Here is a 19,197-nt window from a genome sequence, read left to right as displayed (position 1 = left end):
ATTCTCTTTGAGCTTTCTGGAGGAGGGCTGGCAACCCGAGGGGCCAAGCAAGTGACATAAGCAGTGAGGTGGCCTGGAGGCTGTGGATGGCTTAGGTTCTACCTGTTGGCAACAGTACCAGTACAGTTCCAGGCAACTGTTGCCATGGTAGGGTTTAGGCCCATGTATACCAGATCTCCCAATTTTTAAGGCAAACTAGGAATCTGGAATTTAAAAATTTTTGAATGCTTCCATCTGACTCCAGAAAGTGTCTACATTCTAGGAAGTACAAATGATGCATATCTGTGAGCCAAATTTGGCCCACAATCTACCCCTCCGGCCTTGAGGTTGGAAACATGGGAGTTGCAATCCCCCTGATTCCTACCAAGCCCATACTCTGGCAATTGTGTCCAGAGCTGGAACTGTTCCTCTTGAGGCTCATTTTGACTGTCAGCTGCTTCTCTTGGTTAAGAAGAATCAGGAGTTGGGTTGGGTACTTCCTTGCTCCCCAGTGCTGGGGAGTACCTCTGCTCCTTGGTGATGCAAAGTCAGCAGCATCTTTAGAGTCCCAGTAACCTGTTAAAGCCTGATCTTGATCCTGGCATTGTTCCTACAGCTCAACATTAGGATGGGACTTTCTCCAACAAAGAGGCATTCTATTCCAATTGTTCTCAGGCTACATCAGAATCATCTGAGCAATATTTTTTTAAGAAAGAGTCTCTGGTCTTACCCAGGAGAATCAGATTTAGTCAAAGGAGTATGATCTTGGGCAGCTGTTCTCAAATGTTTTATCCTCAAGACCCCTTTGCATCTTTGAAAATTACAAAGAACTTTATGTGGGTTATATCTATTTATATTTACTATATTAAAATTTTAACTGAAAAAATTTAAACATATATTCATTGATCCATTTCAAAATTAATAAACTCACTGTATGTTAATTTAAAAGAATGTATTTTGTGAATAATAGATATATTTTCCCAAACAAAATTGACATCATGGGAAGATTGGCATTGCTTCACAATTTTACAAATGTCTTCAATGTCTGGTTTAATAAAAGACAACTGGGTTGTCCTATCTGCTTCTGCATTCAGTCCATTACCATATGTTGTTCTGGTTGAAGGGATGAAGAAAATCTGACCTCCTAACAAATTTTCAGTTAAAAAAATGGAGACATTTTAATAGCCTGTTCAGATCATTGTGGATCTTCTTCTTTGATACTATACTAAAACTCAGTGAGTGGTAGTTTCCTAAATGTTAATGGCAAAGTGAAATCTTAAATCATATTAATGAACTCTGAACTTAGTTACATTAAAATCCACTGGCCTTTTTGCACTGTTTCTCTTTCTTTCTTTCTCTTTTGGTCTCACAGTAGTTTGGGACGCTAGAAGTCCAAAATAAAGGTGTCAGCAGTGTTGGTTTCTTCTACTCTAAAAAATGTTTTGACTATAGTTGATACACAGTGTTATATTAGTGTCAGATGTACAACATAGTGATTGAACACCTCTATATGTTGTGCTGTGCTCACCACAGTGTAGCTACCATCTATCACCACACAACACTATTACAGTATCATTGACCATACTCCCCATGCTGTACCTTTTATTTCTGTGCCTTATTCATTCCATGACTGGAGGTCTTCTTGCACTTTTAATGCATATTTACCCAAGAATGATTCTATAACATCACACATTGCCGCTTGGAAAATATTTGTTCACAGATCTTTTACATGTTGACACATTTCCTTATACATAGACATCATCACACATCACGTAGCCTCTGGAAAAGTGCATTGCACATTCCATGAGAGAATGAAAACAATAAAAGGGAATATCTTGGATTGTTGCAAACATGGTTTTGACCTCTACAGACCCTCTGGTGTATCAGAAAAAGCCCTTTTCTAGAACTATATAAGTCTACTGTGTATAGTGCTACAAGCTAGCTAAGTGACCTTAAGACAGTTTCCTCACCTTTCTATGGCAGTTTCTCAACTTTAAAATGGAAGTTTGGAACTGGAGTTGGTGTTTATCAGTGGGGCACCATTGGCATTCAAGGCAGAAAAATGTGTTGTTGTGAGGAACTGTCTCTCGTGTTGTGGGATAGTTCACATCTCTGTCTCCCTCATGAAACACAAGTTGTACCACAGCCCGTATTTAATCCTTGTAACACACCCAGAACCCTGGCGAGAACCCTCTAGAGGGCGATATTGCCTCCAGTTGAGATCTAGTGGACTAAATGAACTTCAAGTTTCCTTTTTATTCTGAAACCAGTTCTATTAAAAAGTGAGAAAATGACCTAAAATAATTTAACATATTTTGAATTTCTCCTTTGCTTTTTGTGTGTATGTGTGCATGACTCTGTGTGTTTGTGTGTGTGTGTGTGTGTACACTTCTTTTTTAAATATACCTGACTTGAACAAATGTTCATGACCATTTTGGTCTAGTGACATAGAAGGTAACATAATTAGAGGAGTGAGAGTGGGGGTAGGAAGGGGAAAGAGGGGTAGGAAAGATATTCACATTCTCCTGCCGCATTTTTACAAACTAAGAATTCTTAAAATCTTTAATAGTTGATAGTGTGTTGTACAATCACTTGTGCAGCTGACCAGAGGGGCGGGAAGAGAGAGCTAAGATTCCCTAGACTACCAAACTTTGGGGAACCTGTAGACAGCCACATAAACATCCCTCAGCCAACACTGCCTTCTTTCTGCTCCTGAAAGGGCAGTGCGTGAAGTGACTAAAAGCTTGAGTGCCAGAGCCAGCCTGCCTGCCTGTTACTTAAACTCTCTATGCCTGTGTTCCCTCATTTGCCAAGCAAGAAAAATAAAGCACCTACCTTATAGACCTACTGTGAGAATTAAGTGTGCTAACGTATACGAAGTATTTGGAACAGCATGTGCCAGTGGGTAAGGAAGCAATACATGCCAACTGATAGTGTTAATAAGCAAAGGCAGGAAGCCCACTGCCCTCTGCTGAAAATCCCCCTCTGAACAAAAACTTTTGTTTACCTTTCCTTGTTACATTTTTCCATTCTTTTCTCATAAGGCTGACTATAAAGCTGACTTTATCATACTTTCATGTGAATACATGCACAGTTAAAGGGGGAAACTCCATGTTTATAACCCTGGATGGTTTCAGTGAAGAGATCTTAGGCTGCTTTCCTGATGTCCATGCTAAGTAAAGGCAGCGACATTTCCCAAAGCCCAGTAGAGCTGGTGCACCAGAATTTGGGGGGATTGGAGCACACACGTTTAAATGGGGCTGATCTGAAATTGTCTCTGCTGGCAATGAAAATCCCACAGAAACAGACCAAAATGGAACTCCCAAGATGTTTGGCTTCGCAAATGACCAGTGAGAAGAAAATTCCAGATTTAACAGGGAGACCACCTTGCCAGGACTTTTCCACAGTAAGCACTGGAAAAGGTTTGGAGGGGAATCCTGGAGGTCGACTGTCTTCCTCTTCCTCCTCCAGAAAGACAGAAATTGATTTACATTTGCGCACTCTGCTCTTTGCAGAACCTCCCCCTGGGCTCCAGAGAATTTACACTTTCACATCACCAGAGAAATGAGGGTGGTGAAGAGATAAGAAAGCAAAGGCACCTACCTCTTGGGTTGACTGTGGACCTATCTGCAATCTGACTTCCGGCTGGCTCACGGAGTCCTGAGAGAAGAATTCTGACAGATGTGTGTATTCCATCCGCGTTGCAGAGATAAGAGGAAGGTGATCTCACAGCAAAGCTTCTGTATGTTTGTGTATGTGTGTCTCTGAATAAACACTCTTGAGTAGAGCTTCTCGGTCTGTATTTCTCATGTCTGTTTTGAGTGGCCCAGACACTTAGCTACTCTTTCCTCGAGATACTACTAATGACCAATTTAAGTACTTAATGGGCAAGATACATTTAGGGTGTCTTCAAGTTGAGGGTCTCTTCCAGCTCTGTACATGTATACATTTATATATTTGCAGGACTGGAGATGGCCTCAGAATTCATCTAGTTGAACTCTATTATTTTTTTTGACATGAAAATGTCCTGGATCAGAAATCACTTTCATAGCAAGACTGAGCCAAGAACGTCCAAACCATAACACTTTTTACTACTTGCTCCAGGGTTCTTGAAATTGGGGTCCATGTGCTCCCCTTGAGCCATGCAGCTGTGTGCACAGTAGATCAAAAAATGTAGCTTACAAAGGCCTTAGAGATATGTCAGTGGAAATGTTTGAGAAGACCATGGTGATGCTAAAACCAGGTGCCTCAAAGAAGCAGCTAGACTGTGGCCATGCGCCCCATGTTTCTATATGTTACCAAAATCCATTGTGTTTTGAAATGGGATGAATGAGAACATTGTCTCTCTTGTCTCTGTTGGACAAAATTCCTCCCCTTTCCACCTAACTACATAATCTTTTCCCTTTTCTTACTTTGTCCCCAAGAAAGGCTTCCCTGAACTTCCAGACTGAGAGAAATCCTCCAGTTTTATGCTTTATTGAAACCTGCACTCCTAACTTGTAGCCTTCAACACACTTGGTTCATGTCTGCCTTCCCAGCTATGCTGTCAGTTTTCTCTGTGAGGTGTGGTTCATGTTGGTCTCAATACCTGATATCTCTGATGCCTTGACCAGAACCTAGAACATGGTAGGTAATAAATAGTGTTTAATTAAAACAGAATTCAATTTCCTAAGCCAAGCAAAGTAGTAATTGAAGATGCCTGGCTTACTCTGCTCCAATCCAGAAACAATGGTGCTTGGCCCGCCAGAATATCAGCAACTCACTTCATACCAGATACAGGCCAGTGTCTCCTGCTGCCTACTTCCAGAAGCTAAAACAGATGCAGGTCACTGACTCTTCAGACCCAGTGGCCCCTCACCGTGACTCAGGCTATTTGGCCATGTCTTACCACCAAGGTCACTGATGCCCAGGATTGTCTTATTTCCTAGTTGAGAATTATTTGAGGTAAGGAGTCCAGCAAGGAAGTGGATTTAAAAAAAAGGGGGAGGGGATGCCTGATGTGAGTCAGCAAAAGTGCTTGAGAAGAGTAAAGGATGAATTCCAGAAATATTTTGAGGAAGAGAGTCACCTAAGCTTGGTGAGGGAATGGATGTGATGGGAATAGAGATCAGGGTGTGGAGAACCCCGAACAGTTCAGTGTTTTGTAGCTTGGATGACTGCCTGAATGGGGACACTGTTAACTAAGAATGATGAAAGAGAGGAGGATATATGAAGGGGAAAAACAAGAGCTCCAGTCTTAAAATATTGAGTGTGAGATCCCCACTGCTGTGATGTGTGTGTCCAACAGTTAGAAATATGAATGCAGAGATTGGAGACAGGTCAAGGCTGGAGACCTATACGGGGAAACTGCCAATTACCCCTGGAAGGATGTTCTGTTCATAGTCAACTACCTGGCTCTTTACCCAAGATCCTGGGGTAGGGACCCTAGATCCTCTCTCTTGATAAATGACCACAGTGCCTGTGGCCTTTGGGTCAAGTAAGGTAGTGGTTATGGCAGTCTCAGTGGGAAAGACAGGTCAAGCCACCGGACTTGGCCCAGCCTCAGTTAAAGATTCATCCCTGACCATGATCCCAGAGGAGGCAGGGGTTCCAACATTATCAGGATTGGCTCTGCTGGTGAGGTGACAGGAGGTGGAACATATCCGTGAAAATGTGATAGAAATAAGTGGGAGGGGTGTCTGGGTGGCTCAGTCCATTAAGTGTCTGACTCTTGATTTTGGCTCAGGTCATGATCTCACGGTTTGTGGGTTCTGGCCCTGTGTCAGGCTCTGTGCTGACAGTGCAAAGCCTGCTTGGGATTCTCTCTCTCTCTCTCTCTCTCTCTGTCCCTTCCTCTCCCCCGCTCATGCTCTCTCTCTCTCAAAATAGATAAATAAACGTTAAAAAAAATATGTGGGCACTTGTCAATCTTGATAGAAAAATGGACACTTGTGAACAATTTTTTAGAAACAGAAGATGTCAAGCCAAGTAGATCTGTGATGTGTGACATGGGCAGATAGAAATAGATGTATAGTAAAACCTTGGTTTGTGAGCATAATTTGTTATGAAATCATGCTTGTAATCCAAAGCACTTGTACATTAAAGTGAATTTTAAGAATCATTGGCTCAGTTGTGATCATGTGACATTAGGCTACTCACATAACTACTCATATTGGAAGAATGGCTCATCAATCCAGTTAAAATTTATTAAAATGTTTGTTTGTCTTGCAGAACAAGCTACTTGCAGTCCAAGGTTTTACTGTATTTAGTTCTTATTTTGTAAGGGATTCTGCCTGGTCTGCCCTTCTAGCCACTTGGCTGAGTTGTCCACTCTTTTCGTGCTCTCCCTGCCTCACTTTCACTGACTGTACTTTCTCTTGGACTTACTTAAGGTAATTACTTATTCCCCAGAATTCCTCATCTGACCGTGTGACTTTTCCAGCTGCATCGCCACAGGCAGAGTGAAGAGAGATGACAATGGAGTCAAAGAAAGAAAAAAATCTGGCTGGCACCAGGCAATTAGCAAAAAGGGAAAATAAAGCCTTGAAATTCCAGACTTGCACCAGTTTACTCAGTGGCCAATTTTTAAAAGTCTGGGCTGGGAAGTAAGGGCATAGAACTGTGAATGGTCTCTTCAGAGATGTGAATTTTGAATAATTGGCATGAAATCCTGCCACCTTTATTTCAATCCAATCTTCCTTACTCCTTCTGGGACCTAGAACCATCCAGCCAGATTGATGGCTGGTTTCTGAATTAATTGATTGCTCTGCTTTGCATGTGTCATCGTCTCCACCTCGAACCACCCTTAACCTACCCACCAAAAGACTACCATTCAAGTGCCATCGTCCCTGGGTGGCTCCCCCACATTTGGTGTTGGGTTCTTCTTTTTTGTGTGGCCTATCTGCAACCTGTACATGTTTCCATGACAGTACCTGTCCTGTTGATCTGGAAAAGCCTTCTCACAAGGACGGTTTTTTTAATCATTTCATCCCATACCTACCAGGAAACTTGTCTCTGCTGTCTCCTTTGACAGAATGCCCTTCTTAAGGCTCACTCTGAAAATCAGTTTATTCCCTTGCAGAGTACCCTATTTACTTCTTTTATAGCATTAATCATCATCTGCAGTTCTTTTGTTAGCTTTCTAGCATCCATCTCTCTCTCCCCTTGGAAGGACCCTTGGGTGAGGGCAAGGACCTTGCTTTCTCATCTCCATCATAGGGCCTGGCTTTCACGAAGTGCTCCAAAAATATTAGCTAGAATAAATAATAACATGCCCTGCACATGCATAATAGTAAAAAATGCCTAGAATTCAATCCAGAGCTGCTTTACTGCATATCTTTCCAAAAGCTAATTATCTGTATTTTTTTGTTGTGGAAAACTCTTATTTCATGCCAACCAATATCATTAATATGATACACAGACACACACACACACACACACACACAAATGTTTAGGTGGAAACCTTGCAAAAGGCTTTTTCGGTGTGATGGCATCTGGAAATGGCAAGAGCGGCACGCTTCTTGGAGAGTACTGGTGCTTCAGAGCTTTGAGACAAAACATGTTGTCGTTAAAATCCCTTCCTTCTAAAACTATTGGAAACACCCTTGGGCATTCCATTCTAGGTTTTAGAGCAAGGGCCGGGCCCAAGGAGCCTATCCTGTAACCAATGTTGGTGTAATTGTGAGGCTCACTCCAGCCCCACGCTCCATACCCTATCGATCTACGATCTCACCTCCACTTACCTATTTAGGTGCAGATGACGAACTCAGGAAATGATTGTTTCCTCAATATTTCCTCCAGCAAAGAGAAATATTGTTTGTCACCATGGAGTAGACAAGACATGATTTTTTTCTATGTACTTTTTTCTTAGTATAGCTGTCATTTAAGGTACTGCCCAGGAGATTGTAGAAGAAGGTGGGATGAGGAGAGGCCCCAAGGATGCCCAGCTTATTGGTCTTACCTGGTCACTTAACACAAATCACTCTCCCAGAACAAAGAAGTCTGTACGTAGATTAAGTGCCCTGGTGCTGAGATTAAGTGCCATGTGCTCCCAGATGCCTCTACAACTCTGAAAGAGCCACTGAACTCTTAAGAAGAGAACTTTGACTTCCCTTGCCTTCATATTTCTTGAGACTTCCAGCTCATTTGGGACTGCAGCACACAGACCTACCTAAAAATACTAGAATTTAATGAATCTTACTTCTCTATTCCCCACTCTTGACATGAGTAGTAATTTCTCTGTCTGGTAACCAAATTTGCGCTGGAAGTTCCTCGTATTTTGCTTTGTTAGCACAGAGCACACTCAGTCTGAATTTAAAAGCTGGTTGCACCTGCAACAGGGTGCGATGCTGGGCTAAGCATGTGGCCTCGCCAAACCTCCTTCGTTTCTTGTTTGCTCGTGTATTACTGCTTAGTGAAATAGGAGTCATTGTCCTAATAATACCTACTTCTTAAGATTTTATTATTAAATGGAATACTCCACATAAACTCGTTCTACCACGTCTAATGTACCGCCAAAGCTTACATTTTAGCACTAGTAATAAAAAAATACAATTAGTCAAAATGATAGCTAATCATGCATGATAAGTTATCAAGATTTACCACCATCATCCTTGTTATGATAATTATTAAGAGAATGAGTTTTGGTATAAAGCAAACCAGCTTCTGAGTCTGTGTCTACCACTTACCACCTCTGTGCCCTTTTCCTCCTATGCAAATAGGAGCAACAATCACCCTCAGAAGACTGCGAGAGGATAAAGGGAGGTCAAGTTAAAAACAAATAAGTAAAAGCTTAGGGCCTGGCTAATAGTTAAGTGTTCAATAAACAGGGAGTTGCTCAAAGAGAGAGCTCAGCGACAGAAGTCTCTTCTCCTCTGGGAGGAAAGAGTTCAGAGACCCTTTTTCTCTGACAGTGTCTTTTTGTTCATTTTGAGTTGTTTTGTAGACACAGGACTGCAATCCCGAGGCCATCAGTTAATCAACCAATCCTGACCAAGCCAGAGGTTCCCAGACCTTCTCAGTTCGCAGTGCTGTTAGTTTCTCAGTAAGTGGTTCTCCGTGTCCCTGGGCCAAAAGAACTACCTAATGGCACCATTTATTGAGTAGTTAAGTACAAACAAACTAGTAAGCATTTATTTATTATCTAATAATGCAGTAGCTGTTTGGGGAAAAAAATGCTCGTACATTGGAACAAAAACAATACTATTTTTAATTTCACCTTTAAATCACCACAATTACTAGCGGGCTGTGCTCTTGTTGGGCACTGTCTGCTTTCCCAAACCTTGGCATGAGCTCGGACCCACCACCCCCGTTTGCTGTTCCACGTTGATTTTGTGCAACTCTCGCATTTTGTCACAGCAACAGCCAAAAGCCAAGGTTCAAAAATGATGTCATTGATGTCATCGAAAGGAATGCAGGTGATATGACATTGAAACTGTGCACTACCTCCAGCTGGTAGTCTGCTCTGGGTCCCACAGATGTTGAGGATCACTGTGTTTCCCTCAGACAGGTAAAATATTGTGGTGCCCTGTGGATTTCTTGCAGCTCCAAGGGCAGGGTGCCTCAGCACACAGTTTGGGAACCACCAGTTGGGTCAGTTGCCACGTGCCAGGTACTCTGCCAGCACTGGATCTAATGCATGAACCAGATGGATACAGTCTGTGCCCCATGATTCTTACACGTTACTGGATGAGACCAACATTAATCAAAGAATCTTACCAAAAAGTCCATTATTACAAACCAAGTGCAGTGAAGTGAAACCAGCCTGTTCCTGGCTGGGCCTTGTGTTCAGACCTGAGAGGAGACTCTGCCCGCATTTGATTCCAGCAGGTATTTCCTTTGGCAGCTACAAACCTACAGTTGTACTCAGCACCATCCGTCCTAAACAATGACTTGGACAGAGAAGAAAACTGGTGTGCCTAGAACTAGGAAATTAAAAATAGCAATGTCAGCTTTAGTGAGATGCATCTGGTGGGGTCAAGGATACTCTACCTACCTCAGCATTATCTCATTACCCCTGGTTCTCAGGGAAGACATTCAGAGGGGAATAATCACTATTTCAACAAGGCTTTCGCAACAAGTCTACAGGTCTGGCCAGGGTGCATGTCTGGGCTTCTTAGGATGGATGCCTTTTGTCCAGGTCCTGGACAGGCTAAAGCTTACATCCTGGAAGCAGGCTGTCTGGCATCTCGAGCCCTTGTACACTAGGCTCTTGCCCTCTTCTCTAGGTCTGTAGTTTTTAAACTCACAATGTATAAGGAGCTGAAGAGGTGAGGGAAGGCCCCAGGTCTCTCTTACCAAACTACTTGTGTGCAGTAATGACTCGCAGAAGACAATGCTGCAGAGGAGAGTTTTGACCTGAGCTTCTCAGCCCCTCTTTCTAGGCCCACCAAAATTATTTTCACCCTGAGCTCCAACTCTCCTCTGGTTGATGGAGAGACATGAACCTAGAGCTCCCACTAGTGGCAAGAGGAGGCCACCACCCTTGCCTGACTGGCCATTTGTTTCTTCCCTCGTTCTTATTCAGTTTACCAGCTAGGCTGATGGTCTATCAGAAATATTCAAAAATGCCGCCTCCACTTTTCTGTGGACATTTACCCAAATGTTGGCAGTTTTCTATAGACCTTCAGGGAACAATGGATGGCTCCAGGCTTTTATGAATGTCACTTCCATTGTTGACCCCCAAAGCCAAAGCTACTAGGAGTAAAGTATAAAGTCACCGTATCCCTACCACCTCCCCTCTCTTCCCTTCTTTTTATGGGGACTGTTCAGAATCAAGACATGTGGAGTTTGCACACACACACACACACACACACACACACTGCCTTCCACCAGCAGGGAGATAGGTAGGGCTGCTGGGGGGGTCTGCAATGAGTGGCTTAGGAAAGCTCCACTCAGGGATTAAGAAAAGTACTTCCCCCACCCCCTCCTTTTCTTGTTGATGCTTCTTCATAGGTCTGCTTTTTCTCAGTGTCAGGGTGGTGAGATTGGCAGAGGTGGGGAGCAGGGAGCAGGAAGGGGCCAAGGAAGCCGCCCAGCCTTCTCAGAGTACAGGCTGCAAACCCACCTCTAGCCCAGGGACCAAGGGCCTGGTGCTGCCATGATGTCCAGCCCAGGACACAGGGGGATTAAACCGTAGTTTGGGCCAAAACTTTGGTAGAAATAAAGAATGTGCTCTTGTCTGGCACATCCCCACAAACCTACCACAGTAAGAACTGGGTAAGTATAAGTTCAGCATTCAGGGTTCCTGGGCCAAGTTAGATACCGCCTCATTACAGCTAACCAATAAAAGTATTAATAATAATAGTTTAATAAATAATCTAATAAAAATGCTGTTTATCATCCTTTAAAGCCAGGTTTCCTGACCCCCATTCAGTGCCCTTTTCACAGCACACATGGGTCAGCAAGATTTTAGAGTTCTACTCCTACTGATTTTCTGTGTAGAAAATTTTAAACAAAATGCAACAATAACAGTTCCTAGTTATGAACATATTGAAATTTTTACTGATTTGCAGAAATTGTGAGAGATAAGGATCTCTCTTCATTGGAGATCTAAGTGATGATACTTTTTAAATGTTACCAAGTATTGTGGGCTGAATTGCGCCTTCCTCCCCATTCATGTTGGTATCTTAACCTCCAGTACTTTAAAATGTGACTGCATTCGAAGACAAGGCTTTAAGAGGTGATTAAGGTAAAATGAGGTCATACGGGTCATTCGACATTAATCCAATATGACTGGTGTCCTTATAAGTAGAAAATGTCAGAACACAGACAGACACAGAGGAAAGGCCATGTGAGGACCCAGGGAGAGGGTGGCCTCTGGGGGCCAAGGAGAGAGACCTCAGAGAAAAGCAGCTCTGCTGACACCTCAGTCTCAGACTTCCCACCTCCAGGACTGTGAGGAAGTAAATAACCCATCGGTCCATGGTACTTTGTTATGGCAGCCCCAGAAAACTAATGCACCAAGGTTGGGAGTTTTTCATCACCAATGATGATGTCAAGTCAAAAATAATACCATTGAATAGAGTAGAACTGGGATTCAAATTCAGGTAATTCTCTTTCTGGAGACTTTCCATATATGGCAAATGTTATTAATTGTTTACCACCTAGGGCTGCTTTGAAACAATGACTTTCAAAATAATGGTTTTTAAAAGGCTATTTTTTTTTTTTAATTTTAGAGAGAGAGAGAGAGAGAGAGAGAGAGAGAACATGAGCTGGGGAGGAGCAGAGAGAGAGAGAGAGAGAGAGAGAGATTCCCAAGCAAGTTCTGCATTGTCAGTGCAGAGCCCAGTGTGGGGGCTCAATCTCATGAACTGTGAGATCATGACCTGAACAGAAATCAAGAGTTGGATGCTTAACCGACTGAGCCACCCAGGCACCTCTAAAGAGTTATCTTAAGATGGACTTCTTAGAAAATCTCTTGAGATCTAAGAATCCTCTTATCCCCTCTGTCTCTGAGTTTTTACCTAGTTACTTTCAACAAGGGTGGCGGGCCTGAACTTCCTTGTTCTCAACGTGCTATGCTGCCATTTCTGCTCCACTGAGGCCGTCTGTTGGAGAGTCTGCTGGAAGCTCCTTGGTGTGAGCTGAAAACTTCCCGCTGTGGGCTGGCTCAGCCCTGAGGCGCTGGTCTTAGTGAGCTGGCTGTACCTCTGTGTGGAGGAAAGTTCCCCCTGGGTGAGTAGTCTGGCCCATGGCTTCAGGGGCAGAGTGTGGGCAGAGTGGGAGCTGCCCTCATGCCCTCAGCTGTACAGCTGCACAGGGCTGCAGCGCTCACCCCCAGTTCCACATGGCAAGCTCCTTCTGCCTTCTGTGTCTGTGTGTGTGTGGGGGGGGGGGGTTCTAACCATTGCCCCGCCCAACCCCACCCCTGGCCAGACCTTCAGTTCAGTGGTCCTGGAAGAGGTCTCGGCCTTGCCTTGTACACTGTGTGTGTCTCTCCGTCAGGTGTAAACTTACTTATGTTGTTGCCTCCCTCTTCACTTCACTCTGGTTTCTAGTAAATCTCTGTTTCTTGTTGGCCAGCTTGGCTATTAATATGTGAAAGCAGACTACTTTGTCAAAAGCCAATTTGTCAGATGAGCATTTCACCCAATTACTGGAGATTTTTTGAAGCATTAACATTGCCCTAAACCTGCCCCAGCTCTGTCTCTAACCCTAGAAACTGTCAGAAAAATGTTTTCCTCCAAATGGGAGACAATTAGCAGAGCCACAGTCAAAGGCAGGAGCAAAAGCAGAAGCAATTTGTTTTGTTGTGAAAAGGGAATATGACTATCTAGCTCAGGGAGATTTGTTAGGATTAACTCAGTTAATACAAATAAAGCACTTAGAATAGTCTGGCAGGCAATATTCAGCACCCAATGTTAGCAATTATTACTAACAATTTTTACTTTTAATTTTTCATGTGCATTTAAATTATAGGAATTAAACTATATGCTAGATGAAAAATAAAGATAACAATTTAGGGGCACCTGGCTGGTTCAGTCAGTAGAGCGTCCAACTCCTAGATCCCAAGATCATGAGTTCAAGCCCCCATGTTGGGCATGGAGCCTACTTAAAAACAAAACAAAGCAAAACAAATTTAAATGGGAATGTTGGGAAAGAGGATGGATAGAAATCACTAGGGCCAGTTCAGTGGTCCATACCTTTGGTTTCATCATTTACCTGGGGATGGGAAAAGTGGCTGGAGACTGAGTTTAATCACCAATGGCCAATGACTTAATCAGCCATGTCTATGTAATGAAACCTCCGTAAAACCACCAAAGAACAGGGTTCAGAAAGCTTTGAAGTCGGTGAACACGTGGGGACGTTAAAGCTCCGTGCCACTCTCCCCATTTTTTGCCCTAGAGTTATATCATTTTATAATAAAACAGTAGTCTAATAAGTAAAACGTTTCTGAATTTTGTGAGCCACTCTAGCAAATTAATCAAACTGGAGGAGGAATTCGAGGGAACTTCTGATCTATGGCCAGTTGGTCAGAAGCACAGGTGACAAGCTGGACTCCCAACTGGCATCTGAAATATCTGGGGCAAGGGGGACTCTTGCAGGACCGAGCTCTTAACCTGTGGGGTCTGATGCTGTTTCCAGGTAGATAGTGTCAGACTTGAGGTAATTGCTTAACTATGTTGGGGAAAACACGCATTGGACATACTAATTTCAAAAGTGTTCAAATGAAAAAAAAAATGTGTCTCAGAAATAAGACATTACCTATGAGTCTGAGCAAATTACTTAACCTCTCAAAGTCTCAGTTTCCTTATCTATAAAATGGAGATAAAACTAGCAACCACCTCATAGTTTCCTGTGAGAATTAATTGACACATTGCAGGTAAAGCAGAGTATATCATGCTTCAGGAATAGAAAGCACTCAATAAGTGTATTTTTTAAATGTCCCTAGTTAAATGTAGTTCTTCTAAAACACTTACCTGCAGGAGGAAGAACTGGTGTTGTAACATTTTGCTGCATCATGAGTGCAGTTTGCTTGTGGTAAGTAAAGATATGATTGGCAACATAGCTCTCCAGATTCTAGAGATCAGCTTTCTCAAGACTGGTGTGGCAGCTACCAGATGCTGTGTGATTTTCATGTGTTTTATTTCTCCAGTAACCCTCAAATTCTTTGGGAGATAGATCCCAATACTCTCAGAAGAGTAAGAAAGACACACAAGAGTGACTGTCAGCGACTAAATAAGTAGCATGAATAGCAAGCCAGACAATTGATGTGCACCTGACTGACTCCAACCGAGTCTATGAAACCCTATGTAGGAAATCTTAATGAAGGCTGTAGCTTGAATTCTGAGGGTATTAGTTTTGCATTTTAACAGTTCAGTAAACTCAGTATTGCGGAGCATGGTGTTGGCCTTTTCTGATTGGGGTTGGTTTTCCATTGAAGGTAATATCCAGCCCTAAGATAGACACAGTACGTAATCCAAACCACCTGCTTCCTGGTAATCAAATTCAAATTCCCACAGAATGTGTCTGATGTCTACCCAGCCAGCTGAGCTGGGCCACGTGCTCATCTAGCTCTTTCCCTAAAAGGACACCGACCGGCAAACCACTGCCTTCTTTCACAGTCAGGAAAGAGTGACTTCTAAGGAAAATAAAGGCTTTCGTACCTTAGCTGAAAATAAGTAATGATAAAATGCAAGAAGCAGAGGGCCAGTCCAAGTAAATGCATCATTAGATGGGCCTTGTCTCCCAAGGAGTCATGTATTGACACTTGCTCTGCTCGCTGATCTACTGGCAGTGTTTTGAAAACAATCAGACCACATGAAACAAGCTGAAGACATTCCAGTGCCTTTTTGCTCAGAAGCTGCAAGCCTCCAGGCAGAATGGGCTCTTTGAGGCTGTAAACATCCACAGGGCAGAGCCTATATTTAACTTACGACACATCTTAAGATACGGAAAGGATGGGGAATTGTGTCTTTATTTCCTCCCACCAATACCACCTCTTTCATGTTGAAGCCCTAAAGTTTCTACGTGGAATAAGAAGAGGTTTTTCTCTCTCTTAAAGGACTCAGTGGCAGTACATCCTTCAAGCTTATCCAATAAGCCCACTTGAGGGCCCTTCTAAGCTCATGGAAAGAGAAAAATTCTCTCTAAATGGAAAGGAGAGAGGAGAATATATGAGGCACTCACTCCTTAGCACTGTGGAGCAGAGACTCTTGAGAGACCTTGATCCCAGAGTTACTCCCAAGAGACTTTTCTTTTCTTTTCTTTTTTTAATGTTTATTTATTTTCAGAGAGAGAGAGATTGTGTATGAGCAGGGGAGGGTCAGAGATGAGGAGGGGTTGGACAGAGCATCTGAAGCAGGCTTCACGCTGACAGCAGAGAGCCCAATGCGGGGATTGAACTCATGAACCATGAGATTGACTTAAGCTGAAATCAGACACTCAACTGACTGAACCACTCAGTCGCCCCCAAGAGATTTTTCAAGTGTGGAGCTAATAACATAGGACACTGAACCTACTCCAGGCAAGGGCCTGGTGTGGCGCGTGGCCTCCAGCCACTCTCAGGGCAAGCAGGCAGGCTGTGTCTTGGGATGTGGCAAAGGTATCTGCCTGCAGATATTTCTCCCCTTTGATGCTGAATCAGAGCAAAATTAGTGGTTCTTTCTTGGATCTGCACCAGTATTCTTTAAAAAAAAAAAAGTCCCCAGGATGCCTGGGTGACTCAGTCGTTAAGCATCTGACTTCGACTCAGGTCATGATCTCACGGTTTCGTGAGTTCGAGCCCCATGTCAGGCTCTGTGCTGACAGCTCAGAGCCTGGAGCCTGCTCTGGATTCTGTGTCTCATTCTCTCGCTGCCCCTCCCCCAACATGTACTCCCTCTCTCTCTCTCTCTCTCTCTCAAAAATAAATAAAACATTTAAAAAAATTTTTTTAAGTTAAAAAATTTAAAAAAATAAGTCCATGGGGCACCTGGGTGGCTCAGTTAGTTAAGCGTTGACTTCGGCTCAGGTCATGATCTCACGGTTCTTAAGTACGAGCCCCCCGTCAGGCTCTGTGCCGATAGCTCAGAGCCTGGAGCCTGCTCTGGATTCTGTGTCTCTCTCTCTGTCCCTTCACCAGTCACACTCCTTCTTTCTCTCAAAAATAAACAAACATTAAATAAATAAATAAATAAATAAAATTAAAAAATAAAAAATAACCGAAGTAATTTAAAAATTAAAAAGACCTTAGAAATTTTATTTTGGTCCATCATCACTTAGAGATAGCTGTGCTGCATTCCCTCCCCACATGAGTGCGAGGCCAACACAGCATTGAACAAATTGGACCAACCTAGCTCTTAGCTCTGCTGCATTGAAACCTCCATTTCCACATCTGTAAAATAGGTAGAGTAGTACTTAATCCAAAGAGTCTTCTTAAGATTTAAAGGATACGACACTCACAGAATGTTTGGCACAGTACCTGACAGAGAACAAATGGTATTTGTTGCTAATGAATGGTAGTTCCTCTTATGATATTGGTAATGGTGCTAATCAAGAACAGAGGGCAGAGGAAGAAGTCCAAGTGCCAACTCGGACCAGTTGTCAGATTTTCTGCAGGGCAAGTCAGCTTTCCACCCTGCTACCTAAATCCCCCTTACCCCTTTTAAAGCCCTGCCCCCTCGCCTCACCTCAGATCATATGCCCTGTGCTCTCAGGTGGCCAGTGCCCCTACACGACACTATTCCTTGGTGACATCTCACACTCTCCATCTATCCCTCCACCCACAAGCATCTTATCCTCCTGTCATCATTTCATTACACAGCTCTCTGCTTGGAATCAGTATACTAATATTAAGATTGTATTAATGATTAATGGAAGCTTCATGGTTATTTCCCAGATATATCACATTCATGGTTAATTCCCCTAAGGCTCCTGATAGAAATTTCTCAACCTGCTATGAATTTGAAAGGAAGATGGTTTTAATCAGAGCTTTTCTTGAGACTCTATAAATCAAGTCCTCCAGTACTGACCTTCTTTGCCTATGTATAGGATCAAGGCTTAAAGCAAGTTGAGAGAATTCCTGTACATTAAGGAAATCTCAAGATCCTTAAATTTGTTCATGACTAAGCTATTATTATACTGAGATTTTTTAGGTAACGTCTTTGGGTTCATTTTTTTCCCCATTTAAAAAATGGATAAATATCATAGATCCATTTTCCATTGCTTAAGCATCTCTTATCCTAAATGGGTGGACACATGATAAACTAGCAAATAGGAGGGACAGAGCGTGTAGTTGTGTTGCCTGGGGATAGAAAAAAGGAGTAGGTAGATTTAATATTATCATTAGTCATGACCTGAGCCAAACTTATCAGTTTTAGAAACATGTTTAGCAATTCTGTCTGCATATTAGAATTAACTGGAAAGTTTTTTAAAGAAAAAAGTTCTGGGATGCCTGGTGGCTCATTCGGTTAAGCGTCCAACTTCAGCTCAGGTCATGATTTCATAGTTTGTGGGTTCAAGCCCCACATCAGGCTCTGTGCTGACAGCTCTGAGCCTGGAGCCTGCTTCAGATTCTGTGTCTCCTTCTCTCTCTGCCCCTCCCCTGCTCGTGCTCTGTCTCTTCCAGTCTCTCAAAAATAAATAAACGTTAAAAAAATGTTTTTTTAAAAGTTCTTAGGCTCCACCCTTCAAAATTCTGATTCAATTAACATAGGATGGGGTTTTAGCATCAGATTTTTTGAAAATCTCCTTAAGGTAATTCTACAGTGCAGCCAAGACTGAGAACCACTGTCTTAAAACAGCATCAGTAATATAAAGGAGGTAGAAACTAGCATCATATTAGATGAACGTTGGTTGTGACCAAGATATGAGACTGGCTCTCTATTCTGGAAGTACTCAGCAAGTGACGTTCAATGGGTTTCACATGGTGGTCATGGCCTGGGGGAAAGAACTCCTGGATAGAAGCCAAGAATCAGTAGGTAGTGTGCTAGAGGAGGCTCAAAAACCACCTAACTAATCCTTTTCCTTATCGCTATGTGAGCACTTGGCAATTCAGCTTGTCTTCAGGCCTCAGTTTCCCTATCCATTAAATGAGCAGATTTGATTAGATTACCTGAGCTCCTGGGTGTTTTCCAATGTTGTACTTCTCTGATTCTAAGATAATTTTTGAGCGTCACAGGAAAGATGCACCTACGCATTGGTATTCTCTGCTCATTCCTCCTCTGAGGTCACCCACCCTGGGAAGCCTACTGAACCACAAACCCTACAGCTCCAGCTCTTCTGCTGCTGGCCAAATGCCACCCTGGCCTCCTCCAGCAGTAGCAAGACTTCCATCCATGAGGCCTTCTCTAGCAGGATGAAGGCTTGTGTGCAATTCTTATAAAGACAACTCATTTGAATTGCAGGGGCAGCCTCTAAGTGATCTCTCTGCTCCACAGCAAGCACACGCCTGACCACTGATGCTATCTGCAGAGGAAGTGCTGGAATGCGGAAGTTTACACGATATCAGTGTGCGCACATCCTCCTGTCTTTAGCCCAGGGAGCCCAGCCAACAGCAACTGTACCACGGTGCTCCCTGTCTGCCCCATCTCGGCAGCCTTGAGCTGCCTTGGAGTCTCCTGCTTTGTGCTTTTTTTCAATGGATGGGCTGTGGAAAAGGGCTTAAGGAATTGATCAAAACAAAAACACGTTTGGTGCTTACAGCCTCTGCACAGGCTCTGTACTAGGAATGTCATGCTCCATGTCTCCAGACCTCAGACTCTGACCAGAATTCACTGGAAGGGAATTGTTGTGGTCTGGGTGTTTGTGCCCCTACCC

This window comes from Panthera uncia (genome assembly GCF_023721935.1).
Source record: "Panthera uncia isolate 11264 chromosome A3 unlocalized genomic scaffold, Puncia_PCG_1.0 HiC_scaffold_11, whole genome shotgun sequence".
Lineage (NCBI taxonomy): Eukaryota > Metazoa > Chordata > Mammalia > Carnivora > Felidae > Panthera > Panthera uncia.
This window is presented reverse-complemented; position numbering follows the sequence as displayed.